General features: G+C 34.4%; 1 pseudogene; it reads right to left on the bottom strand.

Moving 5' to 3' along the window:
- Positions 1–485: 485 nt before the first annotated feature.
- LOC142624346 (uncharacterized) lies at positions 486–17,063 on the bottom strand (annotated as a pseudogene).
- Between the last annotated feature and the right edge of the window lie 4,229 nt (positions 17,064–21,292).

Genomic DNA, 21,292 nt, shown 5'->3' with positions numbered 1-21,292 from the left:
AATACCACCTCCAACTAAAGAGAGTGGTCCACTTTGGTTATCAAATCAAGAATCAATACAATTATTGTAAAAATCTAATGTTAATAGTGAGCTTAAATTAGAATTTAAAACAATATGCTATTTAGAATTTGTTATAAAATTATTGTAATAATGCTGTATATTACTCTAAGATAAATAAATAACCATAAGCAGTCTTTTAACACAAGGACTTTGCCTCTTCATCTCAACCAAACAACGTAAGTTAAATTAAAAAAAAAAATAATAATAAGGAAGCAAGTGGAACTGAACAAGATTTATCAGGAAACATATGCTACCACTATGATTATTATTACTGTTACAGTCCCAAGAAGCATTCCTTCTAATGCACCAGAAATTTTTTTATTAAGGAGCTGGTAAATCAGGCACAACAACATTATTAATATTACAAACTCTATCCAAAGAAAGCAGCCAAAAACAATTCCAGCCAGAAAGGATTTTTTTGTTTTTTACTTGAAGATAAAAGAAGCCAAGCGTTTGACCATAGCCTTAGCATTCTCAGTCTCAATATTATGGATATGGAAAAGGTGATCTTCTCCCTCCACTTCAAACAATTCTCCCTCCCCTTTCCACCCACTCTTCCTCACCATATCAAAGTACCAAATACCTCTGTCCCTCAATTGATCATTCCCGGCCACACGCACAAGCATCCTGTTACACCCAAGCCCAGCCAAACTCGGTGCACCTGGCCCTTCCGGATTGAGCACTGGATTGTCAATACCACCAGTTGCTGAGGGATACACAAGGTTCCAAACTAAACACCGCCGGCTCTTATCGTGTCCTTCCTTAGACTCTGACCTAATTGGCTTAGAACTCCAAAAATAGGGGTGCTCAACTACAGCACCTAAAATCTTAACACCATAAGTCAAGCTCTCAACCCCGGCTCTGATGGCCATGTTATGTACTATATTGGCACCAGCACTGTCACCGCCTGTAAATATTCTTTCGAAGTCACCGTTATTGATTAACCACGGCTCTTTACCGTTACCAGCTGAGTGAGAGGCAACCCATTGAAGTGCAGCTCAGCAGTCTTCATAAGCAGCTGGAAGAAGGTGCTCTGGTGCAAGTCTGTACTCGACCGAGATAGCAAGAACATGGTAGCGGTGGTAGAGGCTTGAGAAGGCGGATTCATAGAAAAAACCGCGGCCATGGAAGTAGACTAAGATGGGGGGCTTTTGGTTTTGGCTGTGAGCAGTGAGTTTTGGGAGGTAAAGGCGAGCTGAGATGGAAGGGTTCTCTGAAATGGTAATGTCTTTGGATGAGACTCCGGTATCTGGGTCTTGATCAGGTGATGGTGGAGCGATAAACGTGCCTTTGAGGCGTTCCACTGAGCCGTCCTTGTAGACCCTGATGTAAGGAAGAATCTCTGTGGCTACTTCTTTGGTGGTGGAAGTCATTGCAGCCTTTGGTTGAGAAAGTGGATGTATGGAACTATTGACGTACGTGAGCTTGCAAAACTTTTAAGGGTTAAAAGTGGAGGAAAAGGAAGACATGGAAGACCTTTGTGAGAAGTCTTCAGAATTTATTCTCATCTTCTTGCCCTCCCCCATTTTCCATCCCCCACAAATCACCCCAACCAAACACTACCTTAATTCCATTGCCAATAAAGATGAGGAGGTGAAAAGATTAGCAATTGGGTATATATGCATCATGCATGACTTCATCAGATTGTGTACCTTTTTTTTTCTTTTTTTGAGGAACAGATTCTGTACCTAGTTACGGTGGATATGGTTAGCATCATTATAAGAAGAATTAGTAAAGTATTAGTACATCATTCATGACGTTGAAGCAATGGAATTATTTGTTTGTAGGATAATATTTGAGGTTTATGCATGTTAGTAACAAAAGATTCCTAGTTTCCGTTTGACATGATTAATTTTGCCAACTTATTTTACTATTCACACTACAAAACACGCGGGTCTTAGGCCGCGTTTTTTTCAGCCGCGTTTGCAAAAATGCGGCCTAAGACCCTGTTTGAGCTGCGTGCGACAAACATAGCTCAAGATCAGGTCTGTAGCCGCGTTTATTGGTGTTCCAGCTGCGTTTTTCTGGGTTGGGCTTAAGTCGCGTTTTTAAAATGCGGCTTTAGACTGATCTGAATTTAAAAAAAAAAAAAAAAAAAAAGTCCTGAAGCCGCGTTCATAAAACACGACTATAAGTCTATCCTAAAGCCGCGTTTATTGAAAAACGCGGCCATGGTCACCTCTGAAGCTGCGTTTGTGTAAACGCAGCTTCAAGCACCCCTGAAGTTGCATTTATGTAAATGGGGCTACAACACCGACTATATATACGAAAAAAAAAACCCTTAGGCACAAAGTAATTTTTGCCAAAACAGGAAAACTCCCTGACTAAGCCCTTCGAACCCTAAGTGACTCCCAACAATCTCCACCACCGATCCTACACACCGGCGCCGACAAAGCCCAGTCCTCTATCACCGGCGCTACCTTGGGTCTATCCCTCTCTCTCTCCAACTTTCAATCTCACTGAAGACACTGACTAACTAACAGTAAGTTTTTTAAATTGATTGTTTTGATTTTTGTTTTAGGGTTTCAATTTTTGGTTTAGAGTTTCGATTTTAGGTTTGGGGTTTCGATTTAGGGTTTCCACGTCTCTCTTTTGTAAATCTCTTTTATTTTTTGTTCTTATCGATGTTTAATTTTTATTTATTAATTTTTGTTTTTTTTTTCCATGAATGGCCAATGCATCTGGGTTCTTTACTCCTTCAGTTCCCAGCTTGAGAAGGAGGATTCAACCTCCAAAAGGGATTTTTCGATCAGAGTCTCGCTCCCGTGAGGGATTCTCCACGAGCGTATTCTGTTCGAGCACCACTGAAGGTGCAGACAAGCTTGCTTCTGGTGCTTCCTCTTCTGAATCTCGGGTACCCAGGTATGTTTTTTTTTTTTTTTTTTAATTTCTTCTGTATTTTGGTGATTGATCATTGATTCTTTAGTTTCTTAAGCAAATGGGTCAGTTAAGTTTGTCAATTGGGATATGTTTAAGGAGTAGTGGTTGGGTTTTGATTGTCCTATCCATCCCTAATATTTGTGCCAATCACTTTTGTTTTTGGTCGATTTGGTTTGTAAACCTTAAAGACAGTGCCTTTGATTGAGATTTTGTATTGGGTGTGATAGTACGTTTGGGGTTTATTTAGGTATTTGGATGAGAAATTTGGATGGTTCTGATGTGATTTATTATGAGATTTTGTGATTGATATTTTGATTTTTGTTTTTGTTTTTTGGGGTGTGGGAAATGCGTAGTTTGATTAATGTGTGTTTTAACAATTTTCTCTGCATGTTGTGGATGGTGGATGCTGTTAGTCTTATGGATTAGAAGGGTTGAGAATCCAAGAGGTTTTGTTTACATGGCTGATTGTACTTTTTATGTTTTATGGCTAGTTGCTTACATGGCTGGTGGGTTGGTTGATTTGTTAAGCCAAAGTCTTTATTCGTAGATATTAACTGTATCTAAGCATTCAAACTTTTAATGGAGAAAGTAAAATTTACTCTCTCTATCTTTCTCATACACACGCACAAAATATGTAATATACAAGGAGTCTAATTTTGACCATCAGAGGTTGAATTCTATGGCTGACACTCTTAAAATAACACATTAGTGGAGTTACAGTGAAAAGGCACTGAGAAACATTTTTCATTAACTGCTTAAATTTGGGTTCTAAAAGTGGAATTAGAACTACCAAGAAGAAGGGTTAAGTGCTCTTTGTTTTTCCCTCTGCCTTTTGTTTTTCTGCATAAGGCAGTTTTCTTCAATATACATCTATTACTTATCAAAAAAAAAAAAATTTAGACTCAACAAATCTGTTCTAGAGTATATGGTATGGTATTAAAAATTAGGTCTTACAAATCACACAATAGTAGGTAGAATGAAATTTACAATGAGTTTTTCCCTTTATTTGGATGACAAAGTGCTGTGTTTGCCTATCCTATACGAGGCTTTAGAAACAAGAGAACAACTGGTCTAGCTAGCAAATAGACTATGTCAACTTCTAGTTTTATGCATTTGATAAGGGAACCTATGTGCCTCAATTTCTTAACTACTTCAAAACCCAAAGCTCTAATTATAATGGTGGTAAGGTTTGGTAAGCTTTAGTACTTCATGGTGTCTTTCTTTGGTCAGCTGATGACTCCAAGGCTAATGGTTTACGCTATGAAAAGGTAAGTTCAGCAAATTTTGGCAGGTTGCCACTAGTATTATCATCAAATTATTTAGTGAATAGGTATTGCAAATTAATTAGATCCTAGTTGCATGAATTACTTAACTGTTTTTGTCTTGTATTTCCATATTTCATATTTGTGCTTTGTGTGTTTGTAATAGTACATTATACTTTAAGTTGTTTTCTCCTAGTTTAAGATTATGTTGTGGCTTTTGGCATATATTTGAATTCTCTGCACTATCTATTCCACTGTTCCACATCTAGTCATCTATGGAAACTTGCAGGAAGCTGGCTTTATGATCTTATCTATTGTTGAACTTTATCTAAGAGAGAAATCAGAGATGTCTTTTATGGCCAATTAATTGTATGGCTGTTACTTGTTTGTCTAGAGTTACCAAATATGAGTCGTGCTATCACGTGTGGACAAAGAAGGTTCTTCAATGATCAAAGATTGCATCTGACGAGTATTCAAAATGGGTATAGTGAGATGACTATTAGTGGGGTAGGTGGTGGGACATTGGAATGTGCATTGTGCCATCATGTGGGGTAGTGGTAGGTGGTGGAACTTAATATCCCATTGGAATGTGCATTCTGATTTTTGGATTATATATAATGGAATTCATGTCCATTTGAAAGATGTGTTGTTGCAGTGTAAGATACCACCCTTTTTTTTATAGGTAAATGTGTTTTACTTATGTATATATGTTCACCAAGTCAATCTTTTCTGTTATCCAAACATGGTTGTGGAAAAAGCATTTTGGAGCTTTCAATTAATTGTGTCATGGACACTAGTGACAAGTTTGAATGGTCTAAGATGGAAGAGGATTCTGCTTCATTAGATGTGTATTTTTTGGAGATATTTTTTCATCTTCTTTTTCCCTCAGATCTATTATGAAGTTTAATTTCAACCTAAAAATTATTTATTACTGATTTTAGGTAAGCTTTGGGTGCAAGTCCTGTGTACTAGAGGTTCCTCTGTATTGAATAAATTTACTTGTACTAGAAGTTCTTGTCAATTGAATAAATTTTCTTTATCTTTAAACAAATAAAAACTGTTGTGTTAACTTTAGTTTGATGACTAATTTCATTAAATGATGTAGCTAGGAAAAATGGGAAAGGATCCAAATCTGAGCTGACAGATTTGGATAGTAAGTTCTGAACAGATGGAGTTAATGGTGTAGAAAAAGCGTAGGATTTTAGATTTGGAGGTCAAGAAAGGGAGAAAACTTGAGGATTTGGGGGCTGCTTTCAGTGCCAGCCCTTCCACTAGGCCAATTAGGCAATGGCCAATTAGTTTATAATTATCCTAAACTATGTAGTTGGAATTCTGTTTTTCAGTTTGCTCATGTAGGTCATCTTTCAAGTATCACTTATACATTTGTGTTGCAGCTTGGGGTGTACTGGTGTGGCAGCTAAGGCACCATGTGCTGCATTGTGTTGCAGCTTGGGCTGCACTGGTGTGGCATATAATCTTTCAAATCCCTTCAATTTATTAATAAATGAAAGTGTTTATTATTTTAAAATTTATCTACATAATAGACCTTCTTGTAGTCAAGAAGTTTTCCTCATCCATTGGTCAACATTAATTTGCCCTTGCTGACCTTGGGAATTTTATTAAAGGTGAAAGATCTCTAAAGTTGTATCAAGGTTGTTAGTTGATGCCCATCTCAATTCTTATCAATAAAAAAAATGAGCAGATCTCTTACTCCAATGTAAAGTGGATGACTTTGGAAGAACAAGTGCATTGATTGGATTTTGTTGCTCCTATCCCTGGGGAATTAATACATCTAACTTGTTATTGTAGTTATTTAGTCTCTTAGGTAGGTGTATTTTTATTTGAGCTGAAAATTAGGGCAAATTGGTTGATTTCTGTTGATTGTTTCATTGAATTTCGTAGCTGTTTGTATTCCAATCTAATTTAATTAGATCAATCAAATTAAACCTAAGTGTATGCAAATTCAAACTCCAATGCTTTTCAATTTTTTTTTTAATTTTATTTTTACTTTTGTAGAGTATTTATTTTTATTGAAGTGTTATTTGGCACGTGTTTTGTTGTCGGTAAGGCTAAGTTTGAATAAATGGCAGTGCTGGTAAAAGAATTGTACCTTTCTTAAAAGAAAAATTTACAAAGTCAAGAGATTGTAGTTATGATGCTTGACGTAGAAGTGGAAGCTCAAGGAGAGATCGAGTTCAAGTGTGCTTAGCCTTGGGGGAAAGCAGGAAGCAATTAAGATGATATTACCTAGAAGGATCTAGAATCTAGTAAAGATATGTCCTTCTTAGTATACCTCTTTTAAATTGGGAGGTCCGTGCTTTTCTTTAATATAACTTTTATTACTTATCAAAAGAGTCTAGTAATGATATAACCTATCAATCTAGTGCATATGGTATATAATATTTTCTTTTAACTAATTACTAACTAACTTATTGCTACTTGTACTTTGGAATAGCCTTTTAATGGGTGAATTAGATACCCATAACCCCACACCCTCCCTGCTATCTGGTTGGTGGGCTGATTATTTGATGTGGGGATGTGATCTCAATCCTGCCCTGGATAAAGTCAGAGGTCAGAGGCATCATTTAGCCATTTAGGTCATCTTGCCCTTCTTTTTTCCCTTATTTCATAATCCCATACCCACACCCCTACCAACCAACCTATACAGGTATGTGCACTCTTGTTTATTTAAATCAATAAAACTGTGTTTAGGATGTGATTTCCTTTTTTATTTTTATTTTAATGTTATGATGATTCTAAACATGATTTATTTTTTGGTTTTTGGTGCTAGACTCAGGCCACCGTTGAAACCTTAAGCCCATGGTAGATAAATACATATAGCTTGAGTTCTTGTTTTGTTTGTTTTGTCTTGGTGTATTTTTTTTTTTACATTATTTATTTATTTATAGTATTTTGTACTTGGTTTCTTGTGGTGTCTTGTACTGAGGTTTTGAAATTATGTGTTTTTGATCTTCTTGAAGGCAAGAGAGAAGCTGAACAACAGCTAGAGAAGCAAGTTGCTAAAAAGCAGAAGAGGGATGAGGGTGTAAAGCAAGCTGTTGTGAAGTATTAAGGGTTATAGCTGCGTTCAAAACGCGGCCATAGTGATGGGCTGAAGCTGCGTTTTTAAAAACGCGGCTATAGTCATGAGTCTTACTGCACTTTTTGGTACTATTTATAAGTTTCATTATACTATTTCAGTTAACTTTTACCTTTATCTATAGTATTTTTAGTAAAAAAATTTCAATTTCAGCAAAATAAACAGATCCCAAACAGACTTTTAGTTTGGGCTTTACCCATTTGAGAAGAGAGAGACTGCTTTTTGTGAATAGGGCTGTAAATGAGCCGAGTTTTATCGAGTAGTGAATGTTTAAGCTCAACTCGACAACAAAAGTAGAATGTTCAAGTTTGGCTTCAGCTTGATACGAGTCTATAAATAATGTTCAAGTTTGAGCTTGTTATTAAGTATAAAAGCTTGAGGTGGGCTTAGCTTGGCTTGATTCATTGGTCAAGCCAAGCTCAAGCTCAATATCGAGCCCAAACTCAAGCTTAGTATTATGTTTTCAAGCTTGAGATCCAACACAAATATATTATCAAGCCTATATTAAGTTTATTATCTAGCCTATTTGGTTTGGATGAGTGGTCTCAACTTATAATTAATTAAAGTCTTAGAAGGATATGAGCTTCATTGTCAAGCTCATATAAATTTTATTACTAAACTCATAAATAAGCCTAGGCTCAACTTGTTTTGTTACTTTTGTATTGAGCCTTATGTTCACAAGCTTGTTCATGAACAATATTTTTTACTTGGGCTCGGCTCATTTATTAAACAAGCCTAAAACTAAAGCTTAAGCTTGATTTGTTTATAAACAAACAAATATGAACGAGTTTTTTATCGAGCCAAACCTGAGCTGTTTATGAACGGCTTGGTTCATTTACTGCCCTATTTGTGAATCACTTTAATAGAATGAGATTGTTTATTTATTTATTATTTTATCTATGTAAATAAAAGCCTAGGGGTTTGTTTTTGTTTGAGTGATGAAACTCTTTACACGGCCGGGCATTGACAATTCAATAGTTGTAATGGTTGCGTAGCCAGTGAAGTATGAAACTTTTGATTTCTTCAGTTCTTTGGCTTTTGTTTCACTCAATAAAATATTATTTTCTTTATTTCTTTATTTATATATTAGGCTTTTAAATCAAGCCACCACGCAAGTGATTTCAGATTGTTCCAAGAATGATATTTTCTTTTTGTATTGTATATTACCGTAGATTATAGTTATGTTATGTTTAAAGCATTATAATTATAATAAGAAAAGAAAATAAAAATTAGAATAGGGAAGAAAAGTACAATAAATAGTACAATGGATGAGATGAGATCAAAACTACTTGAAATAAATACTATTACGTTCTGTTTGTTTCAACAATGATGTTTTCTAAAAAATGAATGATTTTCTAAGAAATATTTTCTATAAATCTATCTCATTTTTCAATATTTGGTAGCAACTTTAAATGAATTGAAAAACAACTTTCTAACTTCTCTTATTTAGCTGGCTATGAGATACAGTTGTTTTTTAAAAAAATTTAATGGAAACAATCTCTAAAAATAAGTCATACTTTTTATGTTGACCAAAGATAGTTTTCCTTTGACTCATCTTTTTTTATGCTACCAAATATTAGAAAATAAGGAAAATTATCTTTACACAAGGTTTTTTATCAAAACAAACGGAGCGTAAGAATAGTAAAATAGGTGAACATGTGAACGTGTGATTGTGTAAGAGAATTGAGAAGTTTTTTTCTATTTTTTTTTTCAGTGTGAGGGCTGTTTCATAATAGTAGGAGTGCTTTTCTAACAGAGGGCAAACTACTTAAATACACATCATATAGTAGGTATCAAGGCATTTTTTTTAGAGGAGTTAGGGGGCAATTGCCTCTTCTCGCCCCCCCTTGGCTCCGCCCCTATTTTAACTTATAACGTTCGCTCTTGATGATAACTTTTTATTATCAAAATAATACACTAATCAGTTTTTAGTGTAGGCAGGGGTTGAACCCCAAATTTCTTATTCAACTATCAGAGGCTTTACCAGTAGTCATTCAGTGGGTAAAAAAACTTTGTAGTATAAGACACTTATCAATACTACATAATTTTTTTTGGTTGAATAGGCTAAATATATAACACTACACAACAACTAGTCTATTACAAAATAGTTCAGTTTTATCAAAAGCTAGCAAATTATTCACCACAAGTGGTGGTTTATACAAAATAAGGAAGTCAATTAACTAAACCGCTCTCATTTTAACAAGTCTATCAGCATATCTATTAGCTTCCTAAAAATGTGAATCACTGATCAGAGTGTAATGCCTTCGCAATACTACACAATTAAGTATTTTGTACCATTCCAATAAATAAATAAATAAAAACGTATTTTGTACCATGCAATGTGTAATGCCTAGAGTAATAGTTTTGGCTCGTTTTGAGGCTTTCTTGGAAATAAATTTTGGATATCTTCGTGATACAAAACACCAATTCTGACAAAAGAGAATGACCTGCTTCAGCTCTAAAATAATAATGACAATAGCTCAACAAGTGTATGCAAGAATTATTAAGAGTAAATAAAGATGTATACGCATAGATACATTGGGACAGATATGGAATAGACTCGAAAAAAATTATCAACAAATTAAACATCAACACAATAAAATAATTAAACAACCAACTTCACCACATGTCTATCTTTTGACTAATACAAATTTCCTCTCCCTTCTAATGTTCTACTTTATACTTCAATTAAACCTACCACATGTTGATTTTAATTTTCTTACAATGTATTCAAAGTTCTTAAAAAAAAAAATCAAACATTTGACATAATATAGTTGGTGAAGTATGAAACTTAATAATGGGACAAATGGAGAAATGATTTTTATTCGTCTTTGACATAAGGAATCCTCAATCAAACAACTTATGTTAAACTTAAACAATGGTAGGAAGCAAGTGGGACTCATCAAGATTCATCAGGAAGCATCAACTACCAATATAATTATTATTCCTTGCTGTCAAGCAGCATTCCTAGTATAATGTGCCAGAAATAGTTTTACTCGAAGATAAAAGAAGCCATGCGTTTGACCATAGCCTAAGCATTCTGTGTCTCAATATTGCAGATATGGAAAATCTGATCTTCTTCCTCCACTTCAAACAATTCCACATCCCCTTTCCACCCACTCTTCCTTACCATATCAAAATACCAAACACCTCTGTCCTTCATCAAATCCTTCCCAGCCACACACACAAGCATCCGATCACACCCAAGCCCAGCCAAGCTCGGTGCACCTGGCCCTTCTGGATTAACCATTGGATTGTCAACACCAACAGTTACTGAGGGATACACAAAGTTCCAAAATAAATACGGCAAGCTCTTCTCGTGTCCTTCCTTAGGCTCTGCCCCAATTGGCTTAGAACTCCAAAAATAAGAGTGGGCAAGATATGCACCTAAAATTTTAACACCACAAGGCAAGCTCTCAACCCCAGCTCTGATAGCCATGTTATGTACTATATTGGCGCCAGCACTGTCACCGCCTATAAATATTCTTTGAAAGTCACCGTTATTGATTAACCACGGCTCTTTACCGTTACCAGCTGAGTGAGAGGCAACCCATTGAAGTGCAGCCCAGCAGTCTTCATAAGCAGCTGGAAGAAGGTGCTCTGGTGCAAGTCTGTACTCGACTGAGATAGTGAGAACATGGACTTGGGAGACTAAGTTGTTGAGGTAGCGGTGGTAGAGGCTTGAGAAGGCGGATTCTAGGAAAAAACCGCCGCCGTGGAAGTAAACTAAGATGGGGAGCTTTTGGTTTTGGTTGTGAGCAGTGAGTTTTGGGAGGTAAAGGCGAGCTGAGATGGAAGGGTTCTCTGAAATGGTTATGTCTTTGGATGAGACTCCGGTTTCTGGGTCTTGATCAGGTGATTGTGGAACAATAGGGCTGTCTTCGAGGCATTCCACTGAGCCGTCCTTGTAGACCCGGATAAAAGGAAGAAGCTCTATGGGTACTTTATGGTGGTTGAAGTCATTGCAGCCTTTGGTTGAAAAAGAAAGAAAGTGAAATTTCAAATCAAATCTACTACGAAGTTAGAGAACAGAAATTTAGAGCAGTTGTGGAGTAAGCTCAAATTTTAGCTGCTTTTGAAACTTTCTTCTTCAGTTCTACGCTTAAACTTTTGGTTTGGGTCTCTGAAACTTTCCAAGAAGTACTTCTGTAAATAACCGATGGGAATATGAATTGCAGAAGAAAGAGTGGAGGAGAAAAGGGTCAGGTGAAAAGGGGCTTCCTCGAAGCTCCCTAGTTTATAAGACGGTGTTTAGAAAAATAGTTTAAATTCGGTTATTTGAAAGAGTAGTTTAAATTATGTTGTTTGGATGTTTTTGATATACGTGTGGTGAAAAAGTGTGTAAAAATATATTAAATATTATTTAAAAGGTGTAGAAATGTATTTAAGCTAACTTGTCAAACATCCCTAAATATCCATGTTTGTTTATTTACAAAAATACCCAAATTTGAATTTTAAAATAACCAATCTAATCACTTCATTGTTATAATAGTGGTATCTCTTTTAAAACACTATATTATATTCATTAAATGATGATATTACATTTATAAAATATGGCTTAAGAATAGCGATGAGTAATAACAATTTTTTATTAATTACTAATATATATATATATATATATATAAATTAAGTTATAATTTCGAATTGGTCTAAAATGGTACGCCGAAATAGATCAGTACCGAAATATTTCATTCTAATAGATAAACTGGAACAAGCACTGAAACAATATTCATAACATTGAGTGAAGCTATTAACGTGAGCTTGCAATAGGAAGATTTAGTGTGCGTTTGCGTAGTACTGAAATTATTTCAGTGTTGCGTTATGCTTTTTTTGGGATTCCACAGCATTGTTTATGAGACCGCCAACCTTAACAAAATGTAAATTTTTAAGTAAATTTAGGTCCTACAGTACTATTCATACATTTAAAAATTATTTTGTTATAGTTTTTTTAATAATAATTTTTAATTTTTAACAAATATATGGTATCTAAATAGACTCTAAAAGACCTTTGGGATAAATCTTCAAAATTTATTCTCATCCTCTTTTTTTTTTTAATGTTATCATAGCTGACAACCATACCAATAAAAGTGATAAAGAAAATCAAGTGGGTATGCACGACTTCAGCAGACTGTGTCTAGTTACGGTGGATATGGTTAGAAGAATTAATAAAATATGAGTTAATTTCGTGACGTTGAAGCAATGGAATTGTTTGTTCGTAGGATCGATGGAATTGGAGGTTAATGCATGGTAGTAACAAAAGATTAATAATTTCGGGAAGACTCCTTTCAAAAAGAAATACTACTTTTTGTGGATCACTTATGTTTGGCTAAATGTAAAAAAATTATTTCAATTGTAAGTATCAATTTTGATACATCCAAGCCTTTGAAGGTTTAGATATCTTTCTGACAAAAATTCAATAGAGTTTATATTATACATAAATTAGAGCATCTGCATTGGTGGAGTCATAAATTTAGCTAATTGACACCACAAAAAGTTATTTTATTTATTTTACCTTCTCACTTTACAAAACATCTAACATCAGTGGTTTTATTTTAACTTTCAACACAATAAAATAATATATCTACTATAATAAACAATAATCACAACCACCACAACCAGCCAACCACCACTTTACATAGCTCACCACCACCACCACCACTACCCACAACTCACCACCACCACCACCACTACCATTACCCATAGCCTACTCCAACCACCACCACAACCACTAAAATTAGCCCACAACTACTCAAGAAAATCAACCCACAACCACAAAATTAAAACCCATGGCAACCCAAAGCCAAGAAAATCAACACACAACCACTAAAGAAAAACTTAGGCGAGATCCACCACGACATGATGACCCACGAACCCCATGGCACAAACCCACACCTACGGCATGACCCAAAACCGATGACCCACCACACCCACAGCATGACCATGACGCCGATGACCCACCACACCCACACCCATGGCATGACCTACCACACCTCGACCTATACGGCAAAAGAAGAGACCCTCACACAACAAAGAAAAATTTGAGAAGAAAGAGAGAAAAGAATTTGAGAAGATAAAGAAAAGAATTTGAGTGAAAAATTTGAGAAGAAAGAGAGAATATTTTGAAAAAAGAAAAGAGTAGAAAAATGAGCAGAATAAATGAGAGAGCAGAGAAAATGAGAGGGGGGCAAAGAACGAAGAGTAGAGAAAAGAAAAGAAAAGATTAAAATATTCTGAAGCAACATAAAATAATTAATACATATATATATATATATATATATATATATATATATATATATATATATTTACCTTTGAGCTACAGTGCACAGGTATCTTTGGCTGTGCATCGTAGCTTGGAAGCCATAATTTATGGCTTTGGCTCCACCAATGGAGCCTCAGTTTTGTAGTTGGTAGTACTAAAAATAGTAATATGACTTTTTAGCCTCACCAATAATAATGCCCTTATATCTTAAAAGGATAAAGTTTAGCTACAAAATTGGTTGTAACCTAAGACTACAACCTTACTCAATATCATTTTATTGAAGATGAATTTTAACAAATCCACCATTGGATTATATTTTCTTTTTATGTCCTCCATGCTTGCAAAATTTCTAAAAAATTAAAAATCAATAGCTATGTCATGAATAAATTATTTAAATTGTAAGTTTTGTAATTTAAAATTATGCATAAAATATAATATAGATCTTATAGTAAATAATATGTGATTGACAAAAAATTTGATATGTGTATTAAGAACGTAAAGAAAATGTAATTCAATGGTTAGATTTTCAAAATATATAGTAATGTTTATTTTATTGAGTAAGATTGTAGTCTTAGGTTACAACTAATTTTGTAACTAAACTTTGTCTATCTTAGAAATACTATTTTAGTTCTACTTATCAGTTTAAATATCAAACATCCAAACATTTTAAATTTGGATATCTCTAAGGCAAAAATTGAATATAATTCATGTTATAAAGAAATCTTGTCTTGGAAACACTATTTTAGTTCTACATATTAGTTTCGAAATCAAACATCCAAACCTTTAAGGTTTGGATATCGTTAAGGAAATTATTCGATAGAATTCATGTTATACAGAAATCATATCTTAAAAATACTATTTTAGTTTTACATATTAATTTGGATATCAGGCATTCAAATCTTTAAGGTTTGGATATCTCTAATACAAAAATTCAAAAGAATTCATGTTATTTAGAAATTGTCATAGAATCACTATTCCTGTTGTACATAAAAGTTTAGATATCAAACATCCAAACCTTTAAATTTTGGATATCTTTAAAGAAAAAATTCAATAGAATTCACGTTATACAGAAACTGTGTCTTAGAAGCGCTATTTTAATTCTACATATCATTTTGGAAATCATACATCTTCAATATCTCTAAGGAAAAAATTCAATGTTATACAAAAATTGTGTCCTAAAAACACTATTTCAATTCTACATATTAGTTTGGATATCATGCATCCAAACATTTAAGGTTTGGATATCTTTAATGCAAAAATTCAATAAAGTTCATGTTATACAGAAATTGTGTCCTAAAAGCACTATTTCAATTCTACATATTAGTTTGGATATCATGCATCCAAACATTTAAAGTTTGGATATCTCTAATGCAAAAATTCAATAAAATTGTGTTATACAAAAATTGTGTCTTAGAAACTATTTTGACCTATCAATTTGGATATCTCTAATGCAAAAATTCAATAGTATTCATGTTATACAACATAGTACAATTTTTATGTGTCTACATTGATAGTACAATGTAAACCTAATTTATTGATATCATACATGTTTTTGGAGATTTTTTTTTTTTACTATATTTTGTATATTTTAGTTTATTGGTGTGTTTGTGGCATATATATAAAATACTATTTAAGGGACTTTTCCTATCTGGATTGGACGTTTTCGTTGGTTTAAAAGTACTCCTACACCTAGGATTAAGTAGCTAGAGACAAAATTGAGAGGACTATCCCGTAAAAATATATTTATAACTCTCACCTACAATATTGTCTACATAATAAAATTACTCTCATATTGGTTTTCAAATTCAAACTAAGCTTCAAATTTAGCAAAAAACTTCCTAAACTTTAGGATTTTAGACTCCTCTTCTAATAGCCCACTAATCATAAGTACCTTATCCTAAACTCAAGTTGTCTATCAATCATGGTTTTGTTTTACATTAACACATTTGCAGACTCCACCTCCTCCTCCCTAAGAGCATTCACAGCTAGGCTTGCAAATGCCACATGTAAGCATAATTTAGCATTAAGGCATTAAAAATGAGCAACATCTGGTCTTGTAAAATTGCAAAATTGTAAAAAATTTTGGCATTGTGCTATAGTGCCATCGTAAATGTATGATGGCACTGTAACACTGTAGCACTATTCTCTCTCTCTCTCTCTCTCTCTCTCTCTCTCTCTCTCTCTCTCTCTCTCTCTCTCTCTCTCTCTCTCTCTCTTCTGTCCCTCCTCTCCCCTCTTCAAGCCCAAAACCCATGGTGGATAGCAATACCATTAGCAAGCCACCATGGCCGAAACACTGTCACAGTATACTGTAACCCACCATCATCACAGGCCACCGTAGCCCACCGCAAGCCACTGACCAAGCCACACCTCTCTATCTTCTCTCCGTGGGTCTCTCAAGTCCGGCTCTCTCCTCTAGCTCATGGGTCTCTCAAGTATGGTGTGGGTTGTGGCTCTTTCAAGTTGCGTGGGTCATGGGTCTCTGTGACTTGCTCTCATCTCTCACTCTTTCTCTCCTTGTGCCAGTGGTTGCGCCTCCATGCCAGTAAGAAGCAGAGGCCATGGGTTGCAATTTGGGCTGTGAGTCTGGGTTTTATGATTTTGAGATTCTGGATTTTTTTTCCTCTAGTGGTGGCTGGGTTTTATTTTTATGGTGGTGGTCAGATTTTTTTCCTCTAGTGGTGGTTGGATTTGTTCATGGGGGCGAGAGTATTTGTATATTAGGAAAAAAATTGTTAGAGAGAGAGAGAGAGAGAGAGAGAGAGAAGGAGAGTATCATATAAATTTATCAATTCCTATGAATCTATACAACAGGGAAAGAGAGATGCAAACACAAGATCACACCGGCACGTGTTATCGAAGAGGAAACCAAAGAACTCGGCGAAAAACCTCTCCGCCGCCCTCCAAAGGGTAAATGATCCATTAGAAAATTAGTTGGGATACATAAATAGCAATAGACCCTCTAAGCCTAATCTACCAATGCACCTAAGCCCTGTAAGCTTCTTGCTCCAACAAGATTATGCCAAACCGTGTCTTCTCTAACTTTTTGGATCTTGCAATTAGCCCATTACATCAACTAATATGAATTGGTCCTTTCTTGAATTGCTTCCCAAACACCAAGAACCTTTTCACTACTCTGAATTTGGTGAGGTAAGGGTTTGGTTTATAATCCTCTCATGAGTATGATAATGGAGAGAGTGAGAGTAGAAGAATTTGGAGAATCAAGTGTATAAGATTGTGGATGAATCAATCTTGTTTTTCTTTAGAATTTCTCTCTCAAAATTCTCTCAGGAAGCTCTTTACATTTCGTGGGTATAAGAGTATTTATAGTAGAGTATGAGATGGAATGTGAAAAGTCATTTTTTAGCAAAACAGGGTGCACTGGCGAGTCACTCGCAACTGGGATGAGTCGTGAGTTCCAGTCGCCAGTTACCAGACTAGGCCAGACTATACTTTTCTTCTTGTAGTGATCCAACTGGCCTGACTCTTTATCTTCCTGCATGCTTCACACGTGTGCTTCATTTTGGCGAGTCACCACTCGTGAGTACAGTCGCGAGTCCAATCGCGAGTCATCTTCTTGTTGCACACTCTTGATCAAATCTTCACACTCTCTCACACATAACCCTTAAATTATTCCCATCTAAATACAGAGTTTCTAAATGCTGAATTACAAGAAATTTTGGCACAGAATACAGCCAACACATAGTTGAATAAATTCAACTTTACATCTAACACTTGTTTTAAGACATGAATATCTTAAACTAGACATGTTTTTGTACTCTATTTGCCAGCATATATAAAATTAGAACTTAAACATCTATTCCTAAATATTTAAAACCTAACAATAATTGCTAATAGAATGAGTAAAATATTAGTACATCATTATCAGAAGAATTAGTTACGGTGGATATGGTTAGCATCATTATCAGAAGAATAAGTAAAATATTAGTACATCATTCATGAAGTTGAAGCAATGGAATTATTTGTTTGTAGGATAATATTTGAGGTTTATGCATGGCAGTTACAAAATATTCATAATTTGGGCATTACCCATTTCAAATCACTTACGGCTTGGATAATTGTAGAAAGTGTTGGAATTTGGCTTGACTTTGGAAATCAATGTCGGTGACTTTGCCTACTTGGTATATATTGGAAACCAAGTCACACTTGTGTTGCTTGTTTTGCCGTGATTGAACATCAAGGACTAGTAAACCAAGTTTCACTTGGTTTAGGAATTGAACTAGCCGACGTCAACAACAAGGAGTAGTAAACCAAGTTCCCCTTGTTTCAAGGACGGAGGCATTCATTGACCAAGGGGGGCAGTGGCCCCCCCTAATTTAAAAAAAAATATATATATATATATGTATTAATTTTAGCAATTTTGTTCTATAAAATTACATTTTACCCTATTAACAATATTATTGAATCTTTTTAGAGTAACGTTAAAGATACAAACTTATTTACAATATTTTTATAAACTGTTGAGGTACAAATTCTTATTGGTTCGCATCTGGGTTTATTACTTGCATAACTTTTTTACTTATCAATAATCACTCATTATATCATCAATATACTTCTAGCACTTTTCTCATTTTAAAGGCCATTAAAATTTTATAGATCTAAAATCTAAAACAACATATACTGGCCCAAAAACATTTGTACAACAACAAAAATCACCAATAGCAAAGCTAAAAAAAATTAAGTCTAATTAACCAATTTTACTCAAATAAATAATTGCCCTTTAAAAAGTTTTAAATAGAATAATTTTGTCTTTACCTAGCAAATGCACACATTAAAAAATTTTTTAAAAAAAACCTCCACAACTAAGAAGCTGCCAAACTAGAGGTCAAAGTCGCCCCCTTAACTTAAAATCCTGGCTCCGTCCCTGCCTTGTTTAGGAACAACAAGGACTAGAGAACCTAGTTCCACGTGTTTAGGAATTGAACTAGCCGCCGTACGTGAACAAGGACTAGTAAACCAAGTTCCACTTGTTTAGGAATTGAACTAGCCAAACTTATGTAATATAGGATAAAGTATGTATTTGGTTCTTATCTTATACACTATATTTCTATTTGATAACTAATTTTTCAATTATGTCAATTTAGTCCTTAACCTTTCAATACCGTGACAATTTAGTTTCTATTGTTATCTTTTAAATGAAAATTGATGATATATCTAATGGCCAAAATAAAAATTTAGCTTCTATTGATATAACAATAAACTTAAATTTTATTTTAGCTGTTTGTCATGTCAATAATTTTCATCTAAGATATAATAGCAGAGACTAAATTAACACGACATTGAAAGGTTGGGGACTAAATTAACATAATTGAAATATTAGAGACTAAATTGAAATATGATGTAAAAGTTAGGGACTAAATATGTAGTTTAGCATTTTTTATATGCACACATGGGATTATGCAGCTATTGTTTAATTGTTTTTTTTTTTTGGGTAGAAATTGTTTAATTGTATCGTGTGTGAGAAAATGTAGTCCTACAAGACTATTATAAATACAATAAGGTGTTCTATTCTTTGTAACATGCAATGCGTAATGCCTAGGGTAATAGTTTTGGCGCGTTTTGAGGCTTTATTGGAAATAAATTTTGGATATCTTCATGATACAAAATACCAATTTTGACAAAAGAGAATGACCTGCTTTGGCTCTAAAATAATGACAACGGCTCAACAAGTGTATGCAAGAATTATTAAGCGAAAATAAAGATGTATACGCACCATAGATACATAAGGACATATATGGAACAGGCTCGGAAAACATGATCAACAAATTAAGCATCAACACAACAAAATAACTAAATAACCAACTAATTCTCAAAAAAAAAAAAAAAAAAAAAAACTAAATAACCAACTTCAAAGTCTATCTTTTAACTAACATATTTTCTCTCTCTTTTAATGTTCTACTTTATACGTCAATTAAACCTACCACATGTCCATTTTAATTTTGTTATAAAGTATTCCAAGTTTTTCCTTAAAAAAAATCAGACATTTAACATAGGATCTGTTTGAGATTTGCTTATTTTGCTAAAAGTACTGTAAATAAAAGTAAAAATTAGCTGAAATAGTACTGTGTGACGTATGAATAGTACCAAAAAGTACAATGAGTCTCATAAATAGTAGCAAAAATAAGCTAAATAGTAAAATAAGTCGGTAAAAAATAAACTATCAAACGCAACCATAATATAGATGGTGAAGTATGAAACACTAATAATGAGACAAATGGAGACAAATGATTTTTATTCGTCATTGACGTAAGGAATCCTCAATCAAACAACATCATTTAAACTTAAACAATGGTAGGAAGCCAGGGGGTGATATAAAATGGAAGAAGAAAACGATAAACTAAAACAAAAGGAAATTGAGTTGGACTGAAACTCTACTGCTTTATTGATAAGTAAATGGCCATACTATAGGCTGAAAAAAAACGGTTACAAACACAAAAATAGGCACCACTAACATCATGCTAAACAACTCCTACAAACTAGGCAACAAATAAAAACAAACTACTGAACTCCTAAAGACTAGAACAACCCAAATCAGCACATTCTAACATGCTGCTACTGATTTATTCAACAATCCCTCCCTTAAACTGATGTTCCACACATAATATCAATTTAATAAGACTCAAAATTTGAAGTGCCATCCCTCAGATAAAGTCCTTTGAACAGCAAACACCAAGTAGCTCCCTGAGCTTCTGAAATGCAGGAAATTTGAGAGGCTTTGTTAGAATATCATCATTCGTGAGATCTCTCAAGAAATGATACTTCATATCTATGTGCTTGCTTCGACCATGTAGAACAGGATTCTTTGAGAGCTTTATTGCTGAACTGTTATCATAGTAAATAAGAGTAGGCCCATCTTCTTTGAACTTCAGCTCTTCAAGAATCTTCTTCAGCCAAATAGCTTGACAAGCACAAGCTGTTGCTGTAACAAATTTAGCTTCAATGGTTGACAATGTGACTATTGGCTGCTTCTCTGATGACCATGAAAGAACTCCTGTTCCCAACATGAAAACATACCCAGATGTACTTTTTCAATCATCAGAATCTCCTGCATAATCACTATCTGTAAAGCTAAACAAATTTGACTTTTCTCCCTTTTTGAAGAACAACCCAAACTCCTTAGTACCTTGCAAGTACCTAAGAATTCTTTTTGCAACCAAGAGATGAATCTCTGTAGGACATTCCATGTACCTGCTAATCACACTTACAACATGCATTATATCAGGTCTTGTTGCTGTCAAATACATTAAACTCCCCACTATTTGTTTGTAAAGAGTGTCATCAACCTTCTTTCCTCCATCGTCCTTGTTTAGCTTCATACCAAACTCAGATGGAGTATTTACAGGATTACAATCCTTCATCTGAAACTTGCCCAAGATTTCTTCCACATACTTTTTTTGAGAAATAAACATTCCAGTAGAGGACTACAACACTTCTATGCCAAGAAAGTAATGCATCATGCCAAGATCAGACATTTCAAATTCAGCCATCATATATTTTTTAAAGCTTTCAAATATGGCTGTATTACTTCCAGTATAGATTAGATCATCTACATATATGCAAACAATGAGCATTTTCCCCCCATCATCAACTTTTATGAACAGTGTGTGTTCATAAGGGCATTTTTGAAATCCTTCCTTCAAAAAATAAGTTTTTATACGATTATACCAAGCCCGTGGAGCTTGTTTTAATCCATATAGAGCTATCTTTAAC

Source organism: Castanea sativa, chromosome 2 (assembly GCF_040712315.1).
Source record: "Castanea sativa cultivar Marrone di Chiusa Pesio chromosome 2, ASM4071231v1".
NCBI classification, from domain to species: Eukaryota; Viridiplantae; Streptophyta; class Magnoliopsida; order Fagales; family Fagaceae; genus Castanea; species Castanea sativa.
This window is presented reverse-complemented; position numbering and strand designations above follow the sequence as displayed.